An 11,290-nucleotide genomic window follows, 5' to 3' on the forward strand; every position below is an offset into this window, starting at 1 on the left:
ATCACGTTGTCCACCTGCAAAGTTAATGACGGGTTATCTAAGCAATTCTGCAAAGAAAGAAAGAAAGAAAGAAAGAAAGAAACATGAATTAAGATCTAAATATACATACATATTTGGTTGCTCCCATCCAGGAAGCAAAAGCAGGTAAGAACCATAGCATTGAGACGCCGGCCAATCTGATGCAACTCAGCAAACACAAGTACCTTGCCATCATTCTTCTTTGGGCCATTCTTGGCCTTGGCATAGAAATTCACATGGGCGTAGATTTCAAAGTCCTCCCAAATAGCACCACCATCAATTGCCTCAACAAGAGCATATTTAACCTAAATAAATGTACAACAAAGCGTTTAGTCCCAATGCAAATGGAAACAAGCTCAGAGACTAGCATCACAATATGGTACATTTGAAGTCAGTATCTACAATAGTATAATAGGTACAGACACACTCCCTCCGTTCCAAAATAGATGATTCAACTTTATACTAACTTTAGTACAAAGTTGGGTCATCTATTTTAGAACGGAGGGAGTATTAATTAAAGATTATTGACCATCTTGGCCCCTTGAGATTCGCCAAAAGGCCTACATTTATCCTTTTTGTTTCAAAAGCAGCAACTAGACTGTTGATGTTAATATTACAAATAAGTCCACCGCCTGACTTAATTTCACCATGTAAGCATGCTGACTGAGCAAACCTTCACTAATTAATTAGGTTTTGGCCAATGAATGAAATCCTATTAATTGTATACTTCAATAATCTTGAGAAAATTGTAGAGGACTATTCTGAGAAAATGGTTGTTTAGAAAACCACAATGACAAATATTTGCAAGGAAGTATCTTATCTACAGCAAGATCCATACTAGACTGGAGACACCTTTACCCAACTCATAAAGCTAAAACAGTGTGTCACTACCTCCATTTATTGCATTTAAAATCTAGCATTACAATTGCAGCAACTGCATTCATTTCTTCCCTTTTCATCAATTTGGCATACTTTTTTTTCTAAGGAATTCTTCCATGTTCAGTCCAACGTAAAAAAAGATTGATAAATTCATACTAATTGGAAGAAGCTCTGAATTGGTGTACTAACTATTGTTTATCCTGAGTTTATCAAGGCACAAAGAGATCCTATAACAAATGCCATAAAAAAGCTATGATATACTATTGACGTATTTGAGGAGGCCAACTATGCTTAGAGCAAACATCACAGAAAAGAAACAACAAGCTAACAAATATACCAAATGCCTAATGCCTTTTGAAATTTGTAAACTTTCTTTCTAAAGGGAGCACTGAAAGAAAGACATCACCTAGCTGGTTTTTTAACTAGCTCAAGTCGGCCTCTTGCAAGAAAGAACATGAAGAGAACAGTTATTACCTTGTTGTTTTTGTTTTTGTTGTAACGCTTCAGAGCCAGTTCAGCAAATCGAATCGTTTGCTTCTGGTGAGCATCTTTATCCATGGTTACATTAGGATTAGGCCTACGCCAAGTCTTCGACACAGCATCCATAAAGTCATCAACCAGTGCATCATATGCAGAATCTTCACTTTTGGTCTTGGGGTCAGCTTCATATCTGAAATCAGGTTCCCTGTTCAAATAATTGGTTCAGAACATCATGACTAGAATGGATGATCAAACATCGGAGGGCACAATGATGACAAAACAACATGTATATTTTTTTTCATTCAGGGGGGGGGGGGGGGGGGGCAGGGGGGCAACCTAGCTAGTCACACATGACCAATCCAAAAACTCAATAACCAGAGAAGAGTTCTAAAAGGTAGATACCTTCCAGCAATCCCTGAACCATCATAGGAACCAGATGCTGAATAAAGCCAACCTGGAAATCATGTTAAAACTGTGAGAAAGATGCCCATCTGGCTATATCATAATTGGAAGAAATCTGCACCTAAATCTAACTGTGAAGTCATACCTGGGGCCTCATCCTGATCATCATCATCATGCATGTGAACCTATCTGCATATCCTGCTCAACCTCAGGGCAGTACCTGCATATATCCAAAAGCATATGTCCTCAGAGCACAATGGCAAACAAGAGCAAAGTTCCAAAGGGATAAAGGCAGAACCCTACGTTGGACTTGTTGGGCTCTTATAGCCATCATCCCATGGAGAAATTTCTATTGGCAATGGCGATGGTGGCTTCGCTCTTGGCGACGAGTGGCATTGGACACTTGAGCTTGTTTTGGCATGGTACCCGCCTCTTGGAGAGCCCTTGGGTCCGTCTTCCAACCGGTATCGCTTGGAAGACGACGGCAGTGACTTGGATCCCTGTCGTCGGTCTTCCAACCGATGCCGCTTGGGCAACGGCAACGACTTGGATCCCCTGTGAGGCGAGTGGGAACGGGGGCTGGGGCTGCTGCTGTCATCACGGCCACGGTGGTGCTGGTGCTCGCGGTAACTCTCCCCTTCTCTGGACCGGGACTTGGATCGGGGGCCTCGGCTGCTCTCATGTCTCATCACGGCCGTAGTGGTGCTGGTGCTCGCGGCTGCGGCTGCTCTCATCACGGCCGCGGCGGTGCTGGTGCTCGCGGTACCTCTCCTCTTCTGTAGATCGAACGGGCGGTGACGGCAAGGGCGGAATGCCAGACCCGACGCAGGGAGAGTCCACGCCGTATCCCGCGCGAGGATCGGGCGGAGGAAGAGGAGGCATGGACGCCGGGAAGCCGACGCCGTCATGTGGCTGTGTCGTGTGGCCGCGGGGTGCGTCGATCCAGCTATAATCGAGCGGCAGCGAGCGGAAGCACGGGCGGCCTTGACCGAGCGGATCGGAGCCCCCTGCCGCGTACGGGGAGTCCGCGACGCGCACCATGGCGGCGAGGTCTAGCCGTCTAGGGTTTCGATTCCGGTGGCAACCGTGAGGCGGAGGGAGGGGAAATGATTTCCGCTGGCGTTTCCTTGTGGCCAACGCGCACCCCGTCCGCTCTATATGGGCCTCCGTAGGGGTACTTTTTCCTTTTCTGTTCGGATTTCGTTTGCGGGACCTTTTCGGTTTTGTTTTTTTGCCCGATTAATTCTACCAGTTTTTTTTCCCCTTTGGTTTCCTTTCCGGTTCTATTACTTTCTTTCTTCTAATAACACCATACAATGCAGATGCCCACATGCACTTATTTATATGAATGCACACAAGCACACCCTACCCTAATGGGCACCTCTAAGATATTGAGCCAGATCAGTATTTTAGATTGACGGAGTCATCCGGGCGCCTTCGTAGTTAACGCGAAAATCTTCTTCACGGACGTCACCGAAAGTTTTGATATGAACTTTTTTCATACTAAACATCTTTTCTAAGATTGACGAAGTCACCCGGGCGCCTTCATAGTTGACGCGAAAATCTTCTTCACTGAACGGACATCGCCGAAAGTTTTGATATGAACTTTTTTCATACTAAACATCTTTTCTGAGATTGACGAAGTCACCCGGGTGCCTTCGTAGTTGACGCGAAAATCTTTTTCATTGAACGAACGTTGCCGACAGTTTTGATATGAACTTTTTTCATACTAAACATCTTTTCTGAAAATTATACTAATCTTTTCTTAACACATGGACATTTTCTAAGACGAGAGGGACATCCTTTTGAAAGACGAGAGGAACATTTTCTAAACACATGAACATCTTTTTATCTAGTGGTGTTCCCCAAATTCTAACGGCATTGGTGTATTCAGAACGCCTCTACTTTTCCACTTTGTAGCGGCATTGATCATAGGGACCTTCATCTGTAAATGAAATAAAACCGACATGCCATGTGCGCCTTTGTACATAATTTATTAGTGATGTTGATTGACTTTTGAATATTCGCCGGGAGTGCTCAACTCTTTACCGGTGCTTATGTTCTAACCAACACAGCTATTGTGTTCGGGGGCCAATAAGGACATGTACAATGTTGGCATATATAGATACATATGCCCCATAACAAAAAGTAATTTGAGGCATCTATATTAATTTTTTCTCTTCAATGTAAGCTATCACTAGTGGGCCTCATTAAAAAATAGAAAATAAAGACTCTAGTACACATGCATCTTTACTTTTCACTCTAACCTTTTCAGTTCTTGTCATCAGACCACACTTTTTCTCTTCAAGCACCCGCCTCCTGAAGAGGATCCCGCTTTCCTATCCGAACCTACTTTACGTCATATCCGATCCTACATGGCATGCGAGGCTTCACCTTCAGGCTATGCATTGTACATGCCCTAATTGGGCAGACACACTATCGGCACGTGAGTTTCTCCTTTCCCCCCTTCCTCGTTTTTCCCTTTCTTCCTCTCTCTTCACGTACTCTTCTCTACATCTAGATCTAGATAATTAGCTAACCATAGATGTAGCTACTTACTACTACCTTCGTCCTGGTTTATTGGCCCCCTTCATATTTTGTGCTAAATTTAGACCTTGGATTTAACTAACAATTTGTTAATGCATGTAATAAAAAATAATATGATTGGAAACTATGTTCAAATACGAATCTAACGATATAATTTTGGTGACATGCATTATTATTTTGTTAGTTAAATTTATGGTCAAAGTTTGACACAAAATACTGAGCGAATCAATAAACCAAGACGAAGGTAGTAATTAAGTTAGATCAATCAACTCTCCCACGTGCATTAAATGGACCCCCTTCTCTCCATGCCTTTGAACTCCTTGTCATATGCCCCCTCCCAGGGGCGGGCCCACGTTGGCACAACCGGTGTCATAGGACACCGGGTAAAATTTCTACTTATACTATATAGCCCTGTATCTCTACTCCTAATATCTCAGTTGATAGTCTTCGCGGTTAAATTTCATCCCACCAACACCGGGTTTTTTTCGCCCTCCCTCCCACCTCCCACGTCCCAACGACCCCCTGGACCCGCGAACCAACAAAAAACTCATCAAAACCATGGTAGGAGGGAGCGATCCAGGAGCGAGCGAGGCGATCAGAGTTAGGAGGGAGCGAGCGAAAAAAAGCCTACGAAAAAAAATCAACGACTCGCACACGCACGAGCGAGCGAGGCGATCAGACTGCCCTCGATCGCATCCAGGTCACAGACGGGACACCTCTGCCAGGATCCCTTCGCCGCCGCCATCGCTCGCCCATCAAGCGCCGTTGATCCCTGCGCCGCCGAACCCTTCGCCGCCGCCGATCTCGTCGCTACGTCGACGACAAGATTTGACGCTGCCAAACCCCTTGCCATCGCGGATCCCTTGCCATCGCGCATCCGCTTCAGGAGCCGCCGCTGATCCCCATCCAGGTCACAGTCGGGACACCTCTGCCAGCCGTGCCTTACCCTCCTCTGTGTGCTGGTGGTGGGGATGCAGCACGTCATCGATCGCGAGATCGGCAAGCCCAAGTACCGCTGCGCTTGGGCCTATGTCGAGTGTCGACACGGTCGCGGACAGCGGCTACAGGAGGACCGAGTGCGGCGTACCTCCGCTCTCTACCGGCAGCTCTGGCGGATGCTTCTGCTGCTGCCGACTAGCCGCATCGTCCTATCGCCGCCGCCGCCCATCCTGACGAATCCGGCAGCGGAGGCCTTCCCCTCACCTGTCGCGAGTCCCGTAAATGCTCGAGGGCACCACTCTTGGTGCTCCAGTGGTGGTCCGAAGCCAGCGTGGTGGAGGTGGTCGGACATGGCAAGCAACAGCACTACATGAACATAATAAAAAAAGATGTACCAAATCTGAAGGTGCTACAATTGATCTACTCATCTTTCCCCTGATTTGAATAATTGTCAGTTTGTGAGCACGTCACTCAGCATGTTTTCTAATGTATGTGCAGGGCTTAGCTGGGGCAATTTTGAAGCGGTTCAGATGGGGATTTGTATCATATCATGCTGCTGTGTATGCTGTTCTTTGCTCTCGTTGGGGCAATTTTGTACAGGGAGATATGTTTGGATTAGTTATGTGATGCTCTGTCATGCTCTTTGTGCACATGCTCAAGACAGAAAATTTTAGATATTTGTACTGATTATTGGTACCGGCACTAATCATATTTATTCTCATTGTTCCAGGTTAATCATCTAGGGAAAGTAACACTTGATCACAGGGTATTAAAGTTAGTAGATGTATGTAAAGTTATGTAGCTTCGTAAAACAGCTGTCAGTTATGTAGCTGCTCTCTAATGGCCTTTTCAACTCAACATGCCGTCGGACAAATATAGATGGAGGACATGAAACAAATCAGAAAGAAATTAGCAATATGTTAAATCCAGATATTCCTCTGATTTGCTGCTTTCATTTTGTGGAACCTAGCTTGTGAAATGTTCATGTGTTCTTACTTGAGTGCATCTTGTGGTTTTAGCAATGGAGTTGGCTCTAGCTCTTGAAAAGATGGTGAACGAGAAGCTGCCCAACGTGCTCACTGTAAGTTTCTCTTTCTTGCCTATTTATACAAGGAGGTTACTTTCAAGGTATTGGTGTTCCTATTCGACACAATGAATTCTTTATTGAGTGCAACTAGGAGATTGCGGCGGCAGCGGGGGTTTTGTGTCGGCATGCTGTGGGGAGCTGCTGGACAGTGACCGATGGTGGTGGATCAGAGTTGGAATTCAAGAGGGTTGGTGTGGTTGCAGTTGTCTGACGATTGGGAGAGAGCAGAGCAACAGAGGAGGCTGGCCAAGGACATGGCCGTGGATAACACATCTTGCTCGGTTTCCCCGACAAACCAAGGTTGGTTGCATCCTGCATGACCTCATATTTTTCATGAGAGTTTTGTGGTGCTCTTTTTTAGAGAAGTTTTGTGATGTTAACTCATGAGACATTTGACATGATACTATGTGAATGTAAATGTAATCTGCAATGCAAAGCAAACAGAGTGAACAAGCCAAGAACGTGTTGGTCAGTCTGTCATTGTCATACTTTTATTTTTGTAATTCTATCGTACTATATAGTTAGTACAAGATCATCAAATATTCAGGATATGTTTTGGAAATATAATTTTGTGAAATTGAATGCACAACATGTTCATAGGAGAGGAGACAGAGGCTTGCTATTAATAACTTGAGTCGCTGTGATGATCGCCCGGGCGGCCGTGTAGCCATCTCAGATGGAGTCCCAGGGGAAGGACCAAAAGGAGGTGCCCACGGGTATGATAAGATTCAGCTTTCCGGAATTTTGGTGAGGCGCTCGGCGCACTGCAAAACTTTTATTTGTAAATGTTGCATGCTACTACCTCCTAATTAACATGTCAATGAAAAGAAGTAGATGGAGATCTTCATAGATATTGTAACATGTTTTGGTTTGCAGGTTTAATATTTGACGTCCTCTGTTTGGTAATGAGAGCAAGCATCTTATGTTGGTTGTGTCATCAAGCTCTGGCTTGTAACTGTGTACTTCTCTCCTCATCTTCTTTGAGGAGGTTTTTTTAGGGAGTCTTGATAGATTTGGTAGAGGATCTAAACTTTCTTTAGAATTTTAGAACCACTATCCTTTTTAGTGTCGGTGTTCAATTGATTATAGATGATAGGGACATTTTGGACCATGGTCCTGGTTCGGTGTGGTTTCACGATTGTCATTGGTGTCCCATGTGTCATGTCTCTGCTTCTGCAGAAATTCTCACTCAGGTTGAGTAATTTGGAACATATGGAACTGCGATGCTTCATTGTGTACACATTCATCTTGTGGAGTTAGTATGCATTTAAATTTCAGTGCAAGCATGTTAGATCAGAGGGATTAAGCAAGGTGCATATAATTTTTGAGTTCTTCCAGAACTTCGATGAGATTGCTTCTGCACTGTTCGTCACAGGACGGCGAGTTCCTTCTCGCTGAAACATCTCGGTACATTATGTTTGGCATCAATTTTTTAGCCCCCTACCAATTGTTGTCAAAAGTAGGCCTGGCATTGTCAAAATAGCTTTTGAGGGATTTTTTTAGAAGCAAACTTCTGCGAGGCACAACCATAATATGTGTGTTAGAAATAAGCTCTGTTCATGTATATTATTATGCCCAATTTAAAACTGAGTATGATCAGAATGGTTTCATTATGGTTATTGTGACTTGTGACTGAAGGACTATCCATTGTTGCCCCGTAAAGATTTGTGCAGGTTCATACTTTCTTTTTCTAATGTATTGTGCGGTCGAGGTCTCTAGCAAGGATACCCTCCCTAGGGTGTTCCGCACTTCGTGGACTGCGTCTGCTGGCCCAACGCCAGTGGAGATCTGCTGCTGCAACACCGGAAGAAAGCGTCCTGCAACACGGCGCAACGGCTGCAGGATTGTCCTTCGGGAACTCAGCACCTGGACCTAGGCAGGGCAACGTCGTCTGTGCTATCCTTGTCATCCTGGTGAGCCATACTTTCCTTTTCGGATCCGTCCGTTTGGAAACGGAAAAGCTTTATTACTTTGTTCGTTCATCTATATGGAGGTCCTAGAAATTGAGGCATGGTGGATGCAGTATTAGCGGCTGGATTAACTGTGCTCAGTACCACCAATGTTTTTCTTGAAAATGTGTTTTACATGCTTCTATATAGTTAAATGATGTGCTTGCTTGTTACATGGTTGTTTTTAGCTACAAATCAGAATACTGGGATGTTAATGATTGTAGGTGATGATTTTCTCTTCCATGCCTACATTGTCTTTAGTATATGTCCATATAAAGAAAATTGCAGTGTTCCAACTATTGAATCAAAATTGTTAACTTAATTATTTTTATCTATATTATAGTTTGAGCCGAGGGCTTCTTACAATTTTTACTACTACTAATTTCCACTTCTACTAGAGTCATTTGTCACATGAGTTTTTAGAGCAGGGTACTTGGTAAATGATTTAGAGCAGGGTACTTGGTAAATGTTACATAGACCAAGAAGTACTTGCTTAAGCTTACTGGATCTACTCATCTTCTCAGTATGGAAAGGGCTATGAATATGATGCACCTGTCAAGTTGTTGGTAAAGCATTTGTATTCATTCAATGGAGCAATCACCTGATGATCAGCATGGTGGTATCACAGGTTATCAGTTCTTCTCATGTTAGTTCATGACATCCCAATCCGAGCAACCAGCCGTCGATTCAAGCGACCCCCTTTAGGAATCCATGGAATTTGAGGTGGATTTCCTGGAAGAGGGAGGAGGAAGGATGATGGTGGGGTTCATGAGGAAGAGGAGTCCACCATCTGCGACTCCCTCCCTCAGGGGAACATCGCAGATTTGACTAGGAGCTCTCAAGCACGAGATCGCCCGGGCCTCTCATCTGTCCTTGCAGGCATGTGTTCTTCCTCCTCTTATGAGATCATCATGTGCAAATATGCTAGAGTTGTACTCCCTCTGTAGACTAATTGTGATCTAAAAGGTCTTATATTAGTTTACAAATATAGTACATAATATCTTGCAAGGCCTGACTAATAAGTAGTTGTGGCTTAAGATGCTTCCAGAGACTCATTGGAATGGTGGAATTCAATCGGACTATCATATGAGCATAATAAACTATGAGCATCATTCAGATTATAATGAATGAGAAGTGAAGTTCTGAATGTCAAACAAAAAACACAGTGCTAAATATTCAGTCAGGTACGGCTCATGGGATGATACAACTATTAGTGGGACAAAAGGGTTGTACTTGCATGCACATGCTTATTGATTCAAGGCAGGATTATGGGAGATAGTGCATGGTCCAGATGAATAGATGGAACCCGTCTAGAGAAAAGAAAAAGGAGAAAAAGGTGCCACCAATTCGCATCTGTACATAATTTATAGAACTGAGATTCAGTTGAACCTGATCTAAGATGTGCGTGCATTGTAATTACAGAAGAAAATTGTTCTTCGTAAGAAAATACTCCCTCCGTCCCACTTATTTTGAGACGGAGTACATATTACATCATATGTAACCGGAGAATGGCGGCATGTTAAGATCAGGCAAGAACTCTGATGCCTGTGTGCACTTGCTGAATATAGATGATTGTGATGGCCTCATTCCTTGGATGTGTAGGGAGCTTCAACTTGGTACGTAGTTTATTACCTCCTACATTTTGCGCCTACAAAAAAATTATGTACATTGATATATGTGGTCTAATCAGTACCATGCATCATAACCTATCCTTCGTTTTACTGAAGTTTTTAGTTATTTATTTCTTGGCCGAATAAATTCCCTTTCGTATGTAAAATACAATTGATCATCATGAATAGGAAGTACATCATTGTGATTTTATTTGTTACTGCGAATGTCAAGTAAAAAAAAAATCAAATTGTTGACATTGAACTCTTAAACCTTTCTCCATGTATGTGCAGACACTCAAATCTGAAGTAGTGTTTCCTATGTTTAGGCAGTTCACAAGATACGCGGCCATCGATGCATTCGGCGGTGGCGAAAATGCACATACTTTAGGGGTGCCTCGGTATGGCTGTTGGCTCACATGTTCCCCTTGGCCGAATCATTGGGTATAGGAGGAGTAGGCGGCCGGGGGTGAATGAATGGTGCCTCGAGGAGTTTCTCGATCATGCTTTTTCCATCTTGTAGATGGTTCAGTGGATCGTGAAGTTTTTATGTAAGGTATTACATGTAATTAATTTTTTGGTTGGATGGATGCAAAAAAAAAATCATGTACTTAACTCATCTGGATTGTTTGTGGATAGTTACTAGAGAAGAGAGGTGAAGGGGAGAGGAGAGGGGGTGGTTGAAATTAGAAGATAAAGAAGAATAAAAGCGTTTTTATCATGCATGAGGATCTTAATGGCACATTTAAATACGATTGATGTTGAACTAGGAAAACATGTGTGTCCTGTTGCAACACACGGCCATTGTCTTACTGTTTAGGCTAGGACACCGGTCAATTCAAGAGTTGGACACCAGGTTGGACCGGACTAAAGCGAGCGAGGCAAACAACAAGATAGCGATCAAGCGCGGCCCAGCTAGCAGTGGCAGCCCATCCGATCGGTTGGAGACAGCGAAACCTAGCTCTATGATCCATTTACCTAAAAGAAGAGTTGTATGATCAATTGGATCGATCTTCTCCTCTGTACATGTGTGTCCATTCGCCTCCTGACCTCGAATCTAATCCCGGCGAGATGGCGTCGCCTGCTCGGCCAGCCGCCGTCGATGTATCGCCTCTCTGCCAGCCACCCCTGCTCTCCCGGCCATGCACCCTCCGGCATCTCTGGCCACTTATAGATGGCAGAATTACTTCCCACTTGGTAACATCGTCAATCAATCTCTCTCATGTTTATTTAATTCTTTTTTCCGAATTGTATTTCTAGGGATTTTAAATTTAAGGGCATTACAATTGAAATTGGATTGGCATGATTTCCTAATTTCTCTTAGGGTTTAACATGTATTTGGATCATTTGTTGACCATGCACGGTGGGGGTAAAACACAATT

This window comes from Triticum urartu, chromosome 7, assembly GCF_003073215.2.
Source record: "Triticum urartu cultivar G1812 chromosome 7, Tu2.1, whole genome shotgun sequence".
Lineage (NCBI taxonomy): Eukaryota > Viridiplantae > Streptophyta > Magnoliopsida > Poales > Poaceae > Triticum > Triticum urartu.